General features: G+C 51.0%; 1 protein-coding gene across 1 annotated transcript in view; it reads left to right on the plus strand.

The window, feature by feature from the left end:
• The first annotated feature begins 1,264 nt into the window (after window positions 1–1,264).
• Window positions 1,265–15,620, plus strand: part of MYORG (myogenesis regulating glycosidase (putative)) — a 36,298-nt gene continuing 21,942 nt past the window's right edge. Inside the window, exons 1-2 of the mRNA XM_063456684.1 lie at window positions 1,265–1,300; window positions 6,689–6,817. The gene's annotated coding sequence lies outside the window, so the exon portion shown is untranslated. The remainder of the gene's footprint in view (window positions 1,301–6,688; window positions 6,818–15,620) is intronic.

Genomic DNA, 15,620 nt, shown 5'->3' on the forward strand with positions numbered 1-15,620 from the left:
GTTCTTATTCGGGACAATTTGGCAGACACCTGGAACTTCGGTAGTTCATTTTATGTGAATGTTTTAACCCAGATAGCCATGCCATGGAGCCTGTTCGTGGAATTAAAGACTTTGGCTCCATGGCAATTAAACTGTATTCGGGTGGTCTGGGTGCCATTCACCTAATAATGTGCACCCAGACCTGAGCTATCTGGGGATATGTTACATGTCTGTGTTTCATGTATAAAATGTGTCTTTGTGTATTTTAAAGTGATAGTCTGTCTTTGTGTACCCACGTGTGTAATGGAGTTTTGCCTTTGTCCTGGGAGATAATTGAATTACTTCTCCAGGGCAGAGAGGAGGAAGCCAGGATGCATTGTGGGGATGTTTTACTGCTGTGTGTCTGTAATTGGTACTTGTCTGTCCATTGTTACAGTCTTCCATCTGGTCCCCTAGGGGAGTGTCCACCAGGTGGGAGACCTGCATAAATACAGGGGCAGGTAGCCCTCAATAAACAGACCACTGCTTGACCTTCAACACGGAGCCTTGTCTCGTTCTTGGGGGGGATTCACTGTATGCTGATAGAGACTGATTGCCAGGAGTGTAAGCCGCTTGGGAGCTTTTCCTGTTCGTCTGCTAGCAGCTATTCGTGAGGTTCCAGTTCGGGAGTTTGGAGTGCTACCTTATTCCCTTGTATGCAGTTCAGGAGTTTGGTGCATTCACCTATATCCAATTTGTGAGTTTTACAGTAGCTGTGCCTGTCTGTGAAAAGGGGATTATTGCCTAAACGGATTTTAACCCCTTGTCTGCTGAAACGGTCCGTTACATTCATCAACAGAGAATAGTCCAATTTAGTTGTTATGAAACCAATTAAATCTATAAAATACATAGTATTCATTCTATGTTTCCCATTATTATATTTCTCTTCTTATTTTTTATATATATCTATGGTTTTATGGACCGTGTACGTTGGTGTATATTTTGGGCTTCACATCACACCTGCATCTCCCCAATTCCAAAATCCAAGCTGAGTTTATTTCATTCCAATTATCTAGAAAAGTAAATGAGAGGAAAAGGGTTTTTATTTCTACATATTGACTTTATTATATCATTTATTTGGAATCTTATCATCTGACTGTATCTTGTGTTTATCTCACTCTGTGTCAGTATTGGGATTGTATTACAGTTTCTGCCTCTCAGGACTCCATCTCCCGGCATGCCCCGCGGCGGCCGATGACTGACAGCAGCTCCGACCAATCACAGCGCTCGCTCCGTGTGAGGAGATCGGGGCACTTCCTGTCAGCCAGTCAGCAGCAACGGAGTGAGTGCGGGGGGCACTGAGTGTGAGTGTAGGGCTGGGGGGACTGAGTGTGAGTGCGGGGGACACTGAGTGTGAGTGTAGGGCTGGGGGGGGACTGAGTGTGAGTGCGGGGGACACTGAGTGTGAGTGTAGGGCTGGGGGGGGACTGAGTGTGAGTGCGGGGCGGGGGGGGACTGAGTGTGAGTGCGGGGCTGGGGGGACTGAGTGTGAGTGCGGGGCTGGGGGGGACTGAGTGTGAGTGCGGGGCTGGGGGGGGGGACTGAGTGTGAGTGCGGGGCTGGGGGGGGGACTGAGTGTGAGTGCGGGGCTGGGGGGGGGGACTGAGTGTGAGTGCGGGGCTGGGGGGGGGACTGAGTGTGAGTGCGGGGCTGGGGGGGACTGAGTGTGAGTGCGGGGCTGGGGGGGACTGAGTGCGGGGCTGGGGGGGACTGAGTGTGAGTGCGGGGCTGGGGGGGACACTGAGTGTGAGTGCGGGGCTGGGGGGGGGGACTGAGTGTGAGTGCGGGGCTGGGGGGACTGAGTGTGAGTGCGGGGGACACTGAGTGTGAGTGTAGGGCTGGGGGGGGACTGAGTGTGAGTGCGGGGCGGGGGGGGACTGAGTGTGAGTGCGGGGCTGGGGGGACTGAGTGTGAGTGCGGGGCTGGGGGGGACTGAGTGTGAGTGCGGGGCGGGGGGGGACTGAGTGTGAGTGCGGGGCTGGGGGGGACTGAGTGTGAGTGCGGGGCTGGGGGGACTGAGTGTGAGTGCGGGGCTGGGGGGGACTGAGTGTGAGTGCGGGGCTGGGGGGGGGGACTGAGTGTGAGTGCGGGGCTGGGGGGGGGACTGAGTGTGAGTGCGGGGCTGGGGGGGGGGACTGAGTGTGAGTGCGGGGCTGGGGGGGGGACTGAGTGTGAGTGCGGGGCTGGGGGGGACTGAGTGTGAGTGCGGGGCTGGGGGGGACTGAGTGCGGGGCTGGGGGGGACTGAGTGTGAGTGCGGGGCTGGGGGGGACACTGAGTGTGAGTGCGGGGCTGGGGGGGGGACTGAGTGTGAGTGCGGGGCTGGGGGGGGGACTGAGTGTGAGTGCGGGGCTGGGGGGGGGACTGAGTGTGAGTGCGGGGCTGGGGGGGACTGAGTGTGAGTGCGGGGCTGGGGGGGACTGAGTGTGAGTGCGGGGCTGGGGGGGACTGAGTGTGAGTGCGGGGCTGGGGGGGACTGAGTGTGAGTGCGGGGCTGGGGGGGACTGAGTGTGAGTGCGGGGCTGGGGGGGACTGAGTGTGAGTGAAGGGCTGGGGGGGGGACTGAGTGTGAGTGCGGGGCTGGGGGGGGGGACTGAGTGTGAGTGCGGGGCTGGGGGGGGGGACTGAGTGTGAGTGCGGGGCTGGGGGGGACTGAGTGTGAGTGCGGGGCTGGGGGGGACTGAGTGCGGGGCTGGGGGGGACTGAGTGTGAGTGCGGGGCTGGGGGGGACACTGAGTGTGAGTGCGGGGCTGGGGGGGGGACTGAGTGTGAGTGCGGGGCTGGGGGGGGGACTGAGTGTGAGTGCGGGGCTGGGGGGGGGACTGAGTGTGAGTGCGGGGCTGGGGGGGACTGAGTGTGAGTGCGGGGCTGGGGGGGACTGAGTGTGAGTGCGGGGCTGGGGGGGACTGAGTGTGAGTGCGGGGCTGGGGGGGACTGAGTGTGAGTGAAGGGCTGGGGGGGGACTGAGTGTGAGTGCAGGGCTGGGGGGGGACTGAGTGTGAGTGCGGGGCTGGGGGGGGACTGAGTGTGAGTGCGGGGCTGGGGGGGGACTGAGTGTGAGTGCGGGGCTGGGGGGGACTGAGTGTGAGTGCGGGGCTGGGGGGGACTGAGTGTGAGTGCGGGGCTGGGGGGGACTGAGTGTGAGTGCGGGGCTGGGGGGGACTGAGTGTGAGTGAAGGGCTGGGGGGGGGACTGAGTGTGAGTGAAGGGCTGGGGGGGACTGAGGGTGAGTGCGGGGCTGGGGGGGACTGAGTGTGAGTGCGGGGCTGGGGGGGACTGAGTGTGAGTGCGGGGCTGGGGGGGACTGAGTGTGAGTGCGGGGCTGGGGGGGACTGAGTGTGAGTGCGGGGCTGGGGGGGACTGAGTGTGAGTGCGGGGCTGGGGGGGACTGAGTGTGAGTGCGGGGCTGGGGGGGACTGAGTGTGAGTGCGGGGCTGGGGGGGACTGAGTGTGAGTGCGGGGCTGGGGGGGACTGAGTGTGAGTGCGGGGCTGGGGGGGACTGAGTGTGAGTGCGGGGCTGGGGGGGACTGAGTGTGAGTGAAGGGCTGGGGGGGACTGAGTGTGAGTGCGGGGCTGGGGGGGACTGAGTGTGAGTGCGGGGCTGGGGGGGACTGAGTGTGAGTGCGGGGCTGGGGGGGACTGAGTGTGAGTGCGGGGCTGGGGGGGACTGAGTGTGAGTGCGGGGCTGGGGGGGACTGAGTGTGAGTGCAGGGCTGGGGGGGGACTGAGTGTGAGTGCAGGGCTGGGGGGGACTGAGTGTGAGTGCAGGGCTGGGGGGGACTGAGTGTGAGTGCAGGGCTGGGGGGACTGAGTGTGAGTGAAGGGCTGGGGGGGGACTGAGTGTGAGTGAAGGGCTGGGGGGGACTGAGTGTGAGTGAAGGGCTGGGGGGGACTGAGTGTGAGTGGCTGGGGGGGACTGAGTGTGAGGGGCTGGGGGGGGACTGAGTGTGAGTGCAGGGGGGGGGGGACTGAGTGTGAGTGCAGGGCTGGGGGGACTGAGTGTGAGTGCGGGGCTGAGGGGAGACTGAGTTTGAGTGAAGGGCTGGGGGGGACTGAGTGTGAGTGGCTGGGGGGGACTGAGTGTGAGTGAGGGGCTGGGGGGGACTGAGTGTGAGTGCAGGGCTGGGGGGACTGAGTGTGAGTGCGGGGCTGAGGGGAGACTGAGTTTGAGTGAAGGGCTGGGGGGGACTGAGTGTGAGTGAAGGGCTGGGGGGGGACTGAGTGTGAGTGCAGGGCTGGGGGGGACTGAGTGTGAGTGCGGGGCTGGGGGGTTCACTGAGTGTGAGTGCGGGGCTGGGGGGTTCACTGAGTGTGAGTGCGGGGCTGGGGGGTTCACTGAGTGTGAGTGCGGGGCTGGGGGGTTCACTGAGTGTGAGTGCGGCGCTGGGGGGTTCACTGAGTGTGAGTGCGGCGCTGGGGGGTTCACTGAGTGTGAGTGCGGCGCTGGGGGGGACACTGAGTGTGAGTGCGGCGCTGGGGGGGACACACTGAGTGTGAGTGCGGGGCTGGGGGACACACTGAGTGTTAGTGCGGGGCTGGGGGGGACACTGAGTGCGGGGCTGGGGGGGACACTGAGTGCGGGGCTGGGGGGGGACACTGAGTGTGAGTGCGGGGCTGGGGGGACTGAGTGTGAGTGCGGGGCTGGGGGGACTGAGTGTGAGTGCGGGGCTGGGGGGGACACTGAGTGCGGGGCTGGGGGGGGACACTGAGTGCGGGGCTGGGGGGGGACACTGAGTGCGGGGCTGGGGGGGGACACTGAGTGCGGGGCTGGGGGGGGACACTGAGTGCGGGGCTGGGGGGGGACACTGAGTGCGGGGCTGGGGGGGGACACTGAGTGCGGGGCTGGGGGGGGACACTGAGTGCGGGGCTGGGGGGGGACACTGAGTGCGGGGCTGGGGGGGGACACTGAGTGCGGGGCTGGGGGGGGACACTGAGTGCGGGGCTGGGGGGGGACACTGAGTGCGGGGCTGGGGGGGACACTGAGTGCGGGGCTGGGGGGGGACACTGAGTGCGGGGCTGGGGGGGGGACACTGAGTGCGGGGCTGGGGGGGGACACTGAGTGCGGGGCTGGGGGGGGACACTGAGTGCGGGGCTGGGGGGGGACACTGAGTGCGGGGCTGGGGGGGGACACTGAGTGCGGGGCTGGGGGGGGACACTGAGTGCGGGGCTGGGGGGGGACACTGAGTGCGGGGCTGGGGGGGGACACTGAGTGCGGGGCTGGGGGGGGACACTGAGTGTGAGTGCGGGGCTGGGGGGGACACTGAGTGTGAGTGCGGGGCTGGGGGGAGAGACTGGAGACTTAGTGTGAGTGCAGTGCTGGGGGGTGACTGTGCTCCTGCCCCTATCCCTCCATACTGTGTGTACCCAGGGGGTAACTGTGCTCCTGACCCTATCCCCCCATACTGTGTGTACCCAGGGGGTAACTGTCCTACTGCCCCTATCCCCCCATACTGTGTGTACCCAGGGGGTAACTGTCCTACTGCCCCTATCCCCCCATACTGTGTGTACCCAGGGGGTAACTGTCCTACTGCCCCTATCCCCCCATACTGTGTGTACCCAGGGGGTAACTGTCCTACTGCCCATATCCCCCCATACTGTGTGTACCCAGGGGGTAACTGTCCTACTGCCCATATCCCCCCATACTGTGTGTACCCAGGGGGTAACTGTCCCACTGCCCATATCCCCCCCATAATGTGTGTACCCAGGGGGTAACTGTCCTACTGCCCATATCCCCCCATACTGTGTGTACCCAGGGGGTAACTGTCCCACTGCCCATATCCCCCCCATAATGTGTGTACCCAGCGGGTAATTTTGCTCCTGCCCCTATCCCCCCATACTGTGTGTACCCAGGGGGTAACTGTGCTCCTGACCCTATCCCCCCCATAATGTGTGTACCCAGGGGGTAACTGTCCTACTGCCCCTATCCCTCCATACTGTGTGTACCCAGGGGGTAACTGTCCCACTGCCCATATCCCCCCATAATGTGTGTACCCAGGGGGTAACTGTGCTCCTGCCCCTATCCCCCGTACTGTGTGTAGCCAGGGTAAACTGTCTAATACCCTACCATTGCCCTGTGTACAGGTCAGTTCCTTTAGTTTAGAATTAACTGCTCCTTGTTGGACTCTGAAGATATGATGGGGTGGGGGGGTCTGTCAGGTGATGTTTTCTCAGTAAGTCTTTGGAGTTTGGTAATATTCTGTCCCAGACTGTGAGATGGTCTGAGCTCATCGAATTGTGTCCTCCATACTCCGATAAAGACAGGCTGGTGCCCCCAATGCGGGATAGTGTTTGGGTATAATATATCCAATGCTTTATTTATTCCGGGGAGTAAGTGCCTTATTGTACTGGAAGCATACACAGTCTGCCTGCTTAATGCTGGGATTTTGCTGTACTATGAGGGCACAAATGCATCCCTATGGGGGGCTCAATCAAATATCCAGCAAAATCATTTCCATTTTTATTTAAATTGGAAAATGCCAAAATCCTGGCCTTAAAAAGAAAACATTTCACAGTTGGATTTTGTGAAGCGTTTTGTTTTTGTGCGTGACTGCCAGTTGCTGTGATCAGTCCTCACTCTGGGCTCTGTGTTATAACCGTTCATGCTGTGCTTTTCATTTTGACCGGTTTTAATGTGTTTTTATAAATGTAACTGTTCTTTTTTCGGATCTAGAGTGGAAGAATTTCTCGAGCAGAATATCGCACGCATGTGGTGTGGTGCAGTGATTGTTGTGGTGACCCATCCCACCATGAGATCCCTATGCTGAATTTTCTCTAATATGAAGGATATGTAAGCCTTTTGGTAAGTAGTGTTTCAGTAAAATTAAATATAACTTTTTATAAGTGAAGGAGAACATCACTCTTAAACATAGAGCATAGCATGGAGAGTGGCTAACTTTAAACTTGCAGGCATTCGGCGTGAGCACTGTACTCGATTTTTTATGAGTGATGTGTAACTGGGATCTGCGGTTTTGCTTAGAGACTTTCCCACTTAATGTATTACATGTAACATGTAACTGGGATCTGTGGGCTTTAGCCGTGTTTATCCACCCTCCCACGTAGATGTATTCAATGTAACGTGTAACTGGGATCTGTGGGCTTTAGCCGTGTTTATCCACCCTCCCACTTAATGTATTACATGTAACATGTAACTGGGATCTGTGGGCTTTAGCCGTGTTTATCCACCCTCCCACGTAGATGTATTCAATGTGAGGTGTAACTGGGATCTGTGGGCTTTAGCAGTGTTTATCCACCCTCCCACGTAGATGTATTCAATGTGAGGTGTAACTAGGATCTGTGGGCTTTAGCAGTGTTTATCCACCCTCCCACGTAGATGTATTCAATGTGAGGTGTAACTGGGATCTGTGGGCTTTAGCCGTGCTTATCCACCCTCCCACGTAGATGTATTCAATGTGAGGTGTAACTGGGATCTGTGGGCTTTAGCAGTGTTTATCCACCCTCCCACGTAGATGTATTCAATGTGAGGTGTAACTAGGATCTGTGGGCTTTAGCAGTGTTTATCCACCCTCCCACGTAGATGTATTCAATGTGAGGTGTAACTGGGATCTGTGGGCTTTAGCCGTGTTTATCCACCCTCCCACGTAGATGTATTCAATGTGAGGTGTAACTGGGATCTGTGGGCTTTAGCCGTGTTTATCCACCCTCCCACGTAGATGTATTCAATGTGACGTGTAACTGGGATCTGTGGGCTTTAGCCGTGTTTATCCACCCTCCCACGTAGATGTATTCAATGTGACGTGTAACTGGGATCTGTGGGCTTTAGCCGTGTTTATCCACCCTCCCACGTAGATGTATTCAATGTGAGGTGTAACTGGGATCTGTGGGCTTTAGCCGTGTTTATCCACCCTCCCACGTAGATGTATTCAATGTGACATGTAACTGGGATCTGTGGGCTTTAGCCGTGTTTATCCACCCTCCCACGTAGATGTATTCAATGTGACGTGTAACTGGGATCTGTGGGCTTTAGCCGTGTTTATCCACCTTCCCATGTAGATGTATTCAATGTGAGGGGTAACTGGGATCTGTGGGCTTTAGCCGTGTTTATCCACCCTCCCACGTAGATGTATCCAATGTGACGTGTAACTGGGATCTGTGGGCTTTAGCCGTGTTTATCCACCCTCCCACGTAGATATATTCAATGTGAGGTGTAACTGGGATCTGTGGGCTTTAGCCGTGTTTGTCCACCCTCCCATGTAGATGTATTCAATGTGAGGTGTAACTGGGATCTGTTTAGCCGTGTTTATGCACCCTCCCACGTAGATGTATTCAATGTGAGGTGTAACTGGGATCTGTGGGCTTTAGCCGTGTTTATCCACCCTCCCACGTAGATGTATTCAATGTGAGGTGTAACTGGGATCTGTGGGCTTTAGCCGTGCTTATCCACCCTCCCACGTAGATGTATTCAATGTGAGGTGTAACTGGGATCTGTGGGCTTTAGCCGTGCTTATCCACCCTCCCACGTAGATGTATTCAATGTGATGTGTAACTGGGATCTGTGGGCTTTAGCCGTGTTTATCCACCCTCCCACGTAGATGTATTCAATGTGACATGTAACTGGGATCTGTGGGCTTTAGCCGTGTTTATCCACCCTCCCACGTAGATGTATTCAATGTGACGTGTAACTGGGATCTGTGGGCTTTAGCCGTGTTTATCCACCCTCCCACGTAGATGTATTCAATGTGACGTGTAACTGGGATCTGTGGGCTTTAGCCGTGTTTATCCACCCTCCCACGTAGATGTATTCAATGTGAGGTGTAACTAGGATCTGTGGGCTTTAGCCGTGTTTATCCACCCTCCCACGTAGATGTATCCAATGTGACGTGTAACTGGGATCTGTGGGCTTTAGCCGTGTTTATCCACCCTCCCACGTAGATGTATTCAATGTGACGTGTAACTGGGATCTGTGGGCTTTAGCCGTGCTTATCCACCCTCCTACGTAGATGTATTCAATGTGACGTGTAACTGGGATCTGTGGGCTTTAGCCGTGCTTATCCACCCTCCCACGTAGATGTATTCAATGTGAGGTGTAACTAGGATCTGTGGGCTTTAGCCGTGTTTATCCACCCTCCCACGTAGATGTATTCAATGTGAGGTGTAACTGGGATCTGTGGGCTTTAGCCGTGTTTATCCACCTTCCCATGTAGATGTATTCAATGTGAGGGGTAACTGGGATCTGTGGGCTTTAGCCGTGTTTATCCACCCTCCCACGTAGATGTATCCAATGTGACGTGTAACTGGGATCTGTGGGCTTTAGCCGTGCTTATCCACCCTCCTACGTAGATGTATTCAATGTGACGTGTAACTGGGATCTGTGGGCTTTAGCCGTGCTTATCCACCCTCCCACGTAGATGTATTCAATGTGAGGTGTAACTAGGATCTGTGGGCTTTAGCCGTGTTTATCCACCCTCCCACGTAGATGTATCCAATGTGACGTGTAACTGGGATCTGTGGGCTTTAGCCGTGTTTATCCACCCTCCCACGTAGATGTATTCAATGTGACGTGTAACTGGGATCTGTGGGCTTTAGCCGTGCTTATCCACCCTCCTACGTAGATGTATTCAATGTGACGTGTAACTGGGATCTGTGGGCTTTAGCCGTGCTTATCCACCCTCCCACGTAGATGTATTCAATGTGAGGTGTAACTAGGATCTGTGGGCTTTAGCCGTGTTTATCCACCCTCCCACGTAGATGTATTCAATGTGAGGTGTAACTGGGATCTGTGGGCTTTAGCCGTGTTTATCCACCTTCCCATGTAGATGTATTCAATGTGAGGGGTAACTGGGATCTGTGGGCTTTAGCCGTGTTTATCCACCCTCCCACGTAGATGTATCCAATGTGACGTGTAACTGGGATCTGTGGGCTTTAGCCGTGCTTATCCACCCTCCCACGTAGATGTATTCAATGTGACATGTAACTGGGATCTGTGGGCTTTAGCCGTGCTTATCCACCCTCCCACGTAGATGTATTCAATGTGACGTGTAACTGGGATCTGTGGGCTTTAGCCGTGTTTATCCACCCTCCCACGTAGATGTATTCAATGTGACATGTAACTGGGATCTGTGGGCTTTAGCCGTGCTTATCCACCCTCCCACGTAGATGTATTCAATGTGACGTGTAACTGGGATCTGTGGGCTTTAGCCGTGCTTATCCACCCTCCCACGTAGATGTATTCAATGTGAGGTGTAACTAGGATCTGTGGGCTTTAGCCGTGTTTATCCACCCTCCCACGTAGATGTATTCAATGTGAGGTGTAACTGGGATCTGTGGGCTTTAGCCGTGTTTATCCACCTTCCCATGTAGATGTATTCAATGTGAGGGGTAACTGGGATCTGTGGGCTTTAGCCGTGTTTATCCACCCTCCCACGTAGATGTATCCAATGTGACGTGTAACTGGGATCTGTGGGCTTTAGCCGTGCTTATCCACCCTCCCACGTAGATGTATTCAATGTGAGGTGTAACTGGGATCTGTGGGCTTTAGCCGTGCTTATCCACCCTCCCACGTAGATGTATTCAATGTGAGGTGTAACTGGGATCTGTGGGCTTTAGCCGTGTTTATCCACCCTCCCACGTAGATGTATTCAATGTGAGGTGTAACTGGGATCTGTGGGCTTTAGCCGTGCTTATCCACCCTCCCAAGTAGATGTATTCAATGTGAGGTGTAACTGGGATCTGTGGGCTTTAGCCGTGTTTATCCACCCTCCCACGTAGATGTATTCAATGTGACGTGTAACTGGGATCTGTGGGCTTTAGCCGTGTTTATCCACCCTCCCACGTAGATGTATTCAATGTGACGTGTAACTGGGATCTGTGGGCTTTAGCCGTGTTTATCCACCCTCCCACGTAGATGTATTCAATGTGAGGTGTAACTGGGATCTGTGGGCTTTAGCCGTGTTTGTCCACCCTCCCATGTAGATGTATTCAATGTGAGGTGTAACTGGGATCTGTTTAGCCGTGTTTATGCACCCTCCCACGTAGATGTATTCAATGTGAGGTGTAACTGGGATCTGTGGGCTTTAGCCGTGTTTATCCACCCTCCCACGTAGATGTATTCAATGTGAGGTGTAACTGGGATCTGTGGGCTTTAGCCGTGCTTATCCACCCTCCCACGTAGATGTATTCAATGTGAGGTGTAACTGGGATCTGTGGGCTTTAGCCGTGCTTATCCACCCTCCCACGTAGATGTATTCAATGTGAGGTGTAACTGGGATCTGTGGGCTTTAGCCGTGTTTATCCACCCTCCCACGTAGATGTATTCAATGTGAGGTGTAACTGGGATCTGTGGGCTTTAGCCGTGTTTACCAACCCTTCGTGTGGATGTATTCAATGTGAGGGGTAACTGGGATCTGTGGGCTTTAGCCGTGTTTGCCAACCCTTCGTGTGGATGTATTCAATGTAACGTGTAACTGGGATCTGTAGGCTTTAGCCGTGCTTATCCACCCTCCATGTGGATGTATCCAATGTGAGGTGTAACTGGGATCTGTGGGCTTTAGCCGTATTTGTCCACCCTCCGTGTGGATGTATTCAATGTGACGTGTAACTTCTTATATTGGAATATCTCTTATGCATCAGTCTCCAGGTGGCCGATTTCTACTTCAATGTGCAATGTTTACTTGTGAAAGTGAACGGGAAGCTGTGTGCACATTATGAATGCCGTCATGACAGCTTTCAATTAGTTTTATAGGTGAGTTCCCTGGGTGTATTGATATACAGTATGGCAGTATTAATGAATCCCCACTATAGAGAGATGCACAGTAATTCTGGGAATATAGATCTATAGGTGAGGCCCTATATGGAGTAAGAGAACTACTCTGGATATAATACAGTGTGGCTGTGGGTGAGTCCCTATATGGAGTGAGAAAGAAACTGGATAGACTATAGCAGGGGTTCTCAGCCCAGTCCTCATGGACCCCTGAACTGTCCAGGATTTAGGGATTACCCTACTGTGTCTAATGTGTTTTTAGGGGGGGGGGGGTTAAAAGAAACAAACACTTTAATCACAACAGGGTAATCCCTAAATCCTGGACTGGTAGGGGGTCCTTGAGGACTGAGTTGAGAACCCCTGGACTATAGAGTGGCTGTGGGTGAGACCCTATATGGAGTAAGAGAGAGATACTATGGATATACTATAGTGTTACTGTGGTTGAGTGCCCGTATGGAGTAAGATATAATATAGTGGATATAATATATTGTTACTGTGGGTGAGTCCCCTATATGGAGTAAGATATATACTATAGTGGATATAATATAGTGTTACTGTGGGTGAGTGCCCATATGGAGTAAGATATAATATAGTGGATATAATATAGTGTTACTGTGGGTGAGTCCCCTATATGGAGTAAGATATACTATAGTGGATATAATATAGTGTTACTGTGGGTGAGTGCCCATATGGAGTAAGATATAATATAGTGGATATAATATATTGTTACTGTGGGTGAGACCCCATATGGAGTGAGATATACTATAGTGGATATAATATAGTGTTACTGTGGGTGAGTCCCCTATATGGAGTAAGATATACTATAGTGGATATAATATAGTGTGGCTGTGGGTGAGTCCCCTATATGGAGTAAGATATACTATAGTGGATATAATATATTGTTACTGTGGGTGAGTCCCCTATATGGAGTAAGATATACTATAGTGGATATAATATATTGTTACTGTGGGTGAGTCCCCTATATGGAGTAAGATATACTATAGTGGATATAATATATTGTTACTGTGGGTGAGTCCCCTATATGGAGTAAGATATACTATAGTGGATATAATATAGTGTGACTGTGGGTGAGTCCCCATATGGAGTAAGATATACTATAGTGGATATAATATAGTGTTACTGTGGGTGAGTCCCCATATGGTGTAAGATATACTATAGTGGATATAATCTAGTGTGGCTGTGGGTGAGTACCCATATGGAGTAAGATATACTATAGTGGATATAATATAGTGTGACTGTGGGTGAGTCCCCATATGGAGTAAGATATACTATAGTGGATATAATATAGTGTTACTGTGGGTGAGACCCCATATGGTGTAAGATATACTATAGTGGATATAATATAGTGTTACTGTGGGTGAGTCCCCATATGGTGTAAGATATACTATAGTGGATATAATATAGTGTTACTGTGGGTGAGACCCCATATGGTGTAAGATATACTATAGTGGATATAATATAGTGTGACTGTGGGTGAGTCCCCATATGGAGTAAGATATACTATTGTGGATATAATATAGTGTGGCTGTGGGTGAGTACCCATATGGAGTAAGATATACTATAGTGGATATAATATAGTGTTACTGTGGGTGAGTCCCCATATGGAGTAAGATATAATATAGTGGATATAATATAGTGTTACTGTGGGTGAGTCCCCTATATGGAGTAAGATATACTATAGTGGATATAATATAGTGTTACTATAGTGGATATAATATAGTGTGACTGTGGGTGAGTCCCCATATGGAGTAAGATATACTATTGTGGATATAATATAGTGTGGCTGTGGGTGAGTACCCATATGGAGTAAGATATACTATAGTGGATATAATATAGTGTTACTGTGGGTGAGTCCCCATATGGTGTAAGATATACTATAGTGGATATAATATAGTGTTACTGTGGGTGAGACCCCATATGGTGTAAGATATACTATAGTGGATATAATATAGTGTGGCTGTGGGTGAGTCCCCATATGGTGTAAGATATACTATAGTGGATATAATATAGTGTTACTGTGGGTGAGTCCCCATATGGTGTAAGATATACTATAGTGGATATAATATAGTGTTACTGTGGGTGAGACCCCATATGGTGTAAGATATACTATAGTGGATATAATATAGTGTGACTGTGGGTGAGTCCCCATATGGAGTAAGATATACTATAGTGGATATAATATAGTTTGGCTGTGGGTGAGTACCCATATGGAGTAAGATATACTATAGTGGATATAATATAGTGTTACTGTGGGTGAGTCCCCATATGGTGTAAGATATACTATAGTGGATATAATATAGTGTTACTGTGGGTGAGACCCCATATGGTGTAAGATATACTATAGTGGATATAATATAGTGTGACTGTGGGTGAGTCCCCATATGGAGTAAGATATACTATAGTGGATATAATATAGTGTGGCTGTGGGTGAGACCCCATATGGAGTAAGATATACTATAGTGGATATAATATAGTGTTACTGTGGGTGAGTCCCCATATGGTGTAAGATATACTATGGTGGATATAATATAGTGTTACTGTGGGTGAGTCCCCATATGGTGTAAGATATACTATAGTGGATATAATATAGTGTGGCTGTGGGTGAGTCCCCATATGGTGTAAGATATACTATAGTGGATATAATATAGTGTGGCTGTGGGTGAGACCCCATATGGTGTAAGATATACTATAGTGGATATAATATAGTGTGGCTGTGGGTGAGTCCCCTATATGGAGTAAGATATACTATAGTGGATATAATATAGTGTGGCTGTGGGTGAGTACCCATATGGAGTAAGAAATACTATAGAGGATATAATATGGTGTGGCTGTGGGTGAGTCCCATATGGAGTAAGATATACTATAGTGGATATAATATAGTGTGACTGTGGGTGAGACCCCATATGGAGTAAGATATACTATAGTGGATATAATATAGTGTGGCTGTGGGTGAGTCCCATATGGAGTAAGATATACTATAGTGGATATAATATAGTGTGACTGTGGGTGAGACCCCATATGGAGTAAGATATACTATAGTGGATATAATATAGTGTGGCTGTGGGTGAGACCCCATATGGAGTAAGATATACTATAGTGGATATAATATAGTGTTACTGTGGGTGAGACCCCATATGGAGTAAGATATACTATAGTGGATATAATATAGTGGGGCTGTGGGTGAGTCCCCATATGGAGTAAGATATACTATAGTGGATATAATATATTGTTACTGTGGGTGAGTCCCCTATATGGAGTAAGATATACTATAGTGGATATAATATAGTGTTACTGTGGGTGAGTCCCATATGGAGTAAGATATACTATAGTGGATATAATATAGTGTGGCTGTGGGTGAGTCCCCTATATGGAGTAAGATATACTATAGTGGATATAATATAGTGTGGCTGTGGGTGAGTCCCATATGGAGTAAGATATACTATAGTGGATATAATATAGTGTGACTGTGGGTGAGACCCCATATGGAGTAAGATATACTATAGTGGATATATTATAGTGGGGCTGTGGGTGAGTCCCCATATGGAGTAAGATATACTATAGTGGATATAATATATTGTTACTGTGGGTGAGTCCCCTATATGGAGTAAGATATACTATAGTGGATATAATATAGTGTGGCTGTGGGTGAGTCCCCTATATGGAGTAAGATATACTATAGTGGATATAATATATTGTTACTGTGGGTGAGTCCCCTATATGGAGTAAGATATACTATAGTGGGTATAATATATTGTTACTGTGGGTGAGACCCCATATGGAGTGAGATATACTATAGTGGATATAATATAGTGTGGCTGTGGGTGAGTACCCATATGGTGTAAGATATACTATAGTGGATATAATA

The sequence above is a fragment of the Pelobates fuscus genome, chromosome 5, assembly GCF_036172605.1.
Source record: "Pelobates fuscus isolate aPelFus1 chromosome 5, aPelFus1.pri, whole genome shotgun sequence".
In the NCBI taxonomy this organism is placed as follows: Eukaryota; Metazoa; Chordata; class Amphibia; order Anura; family Pelobatidae; genus Pelobates; species Pelobates fuscus.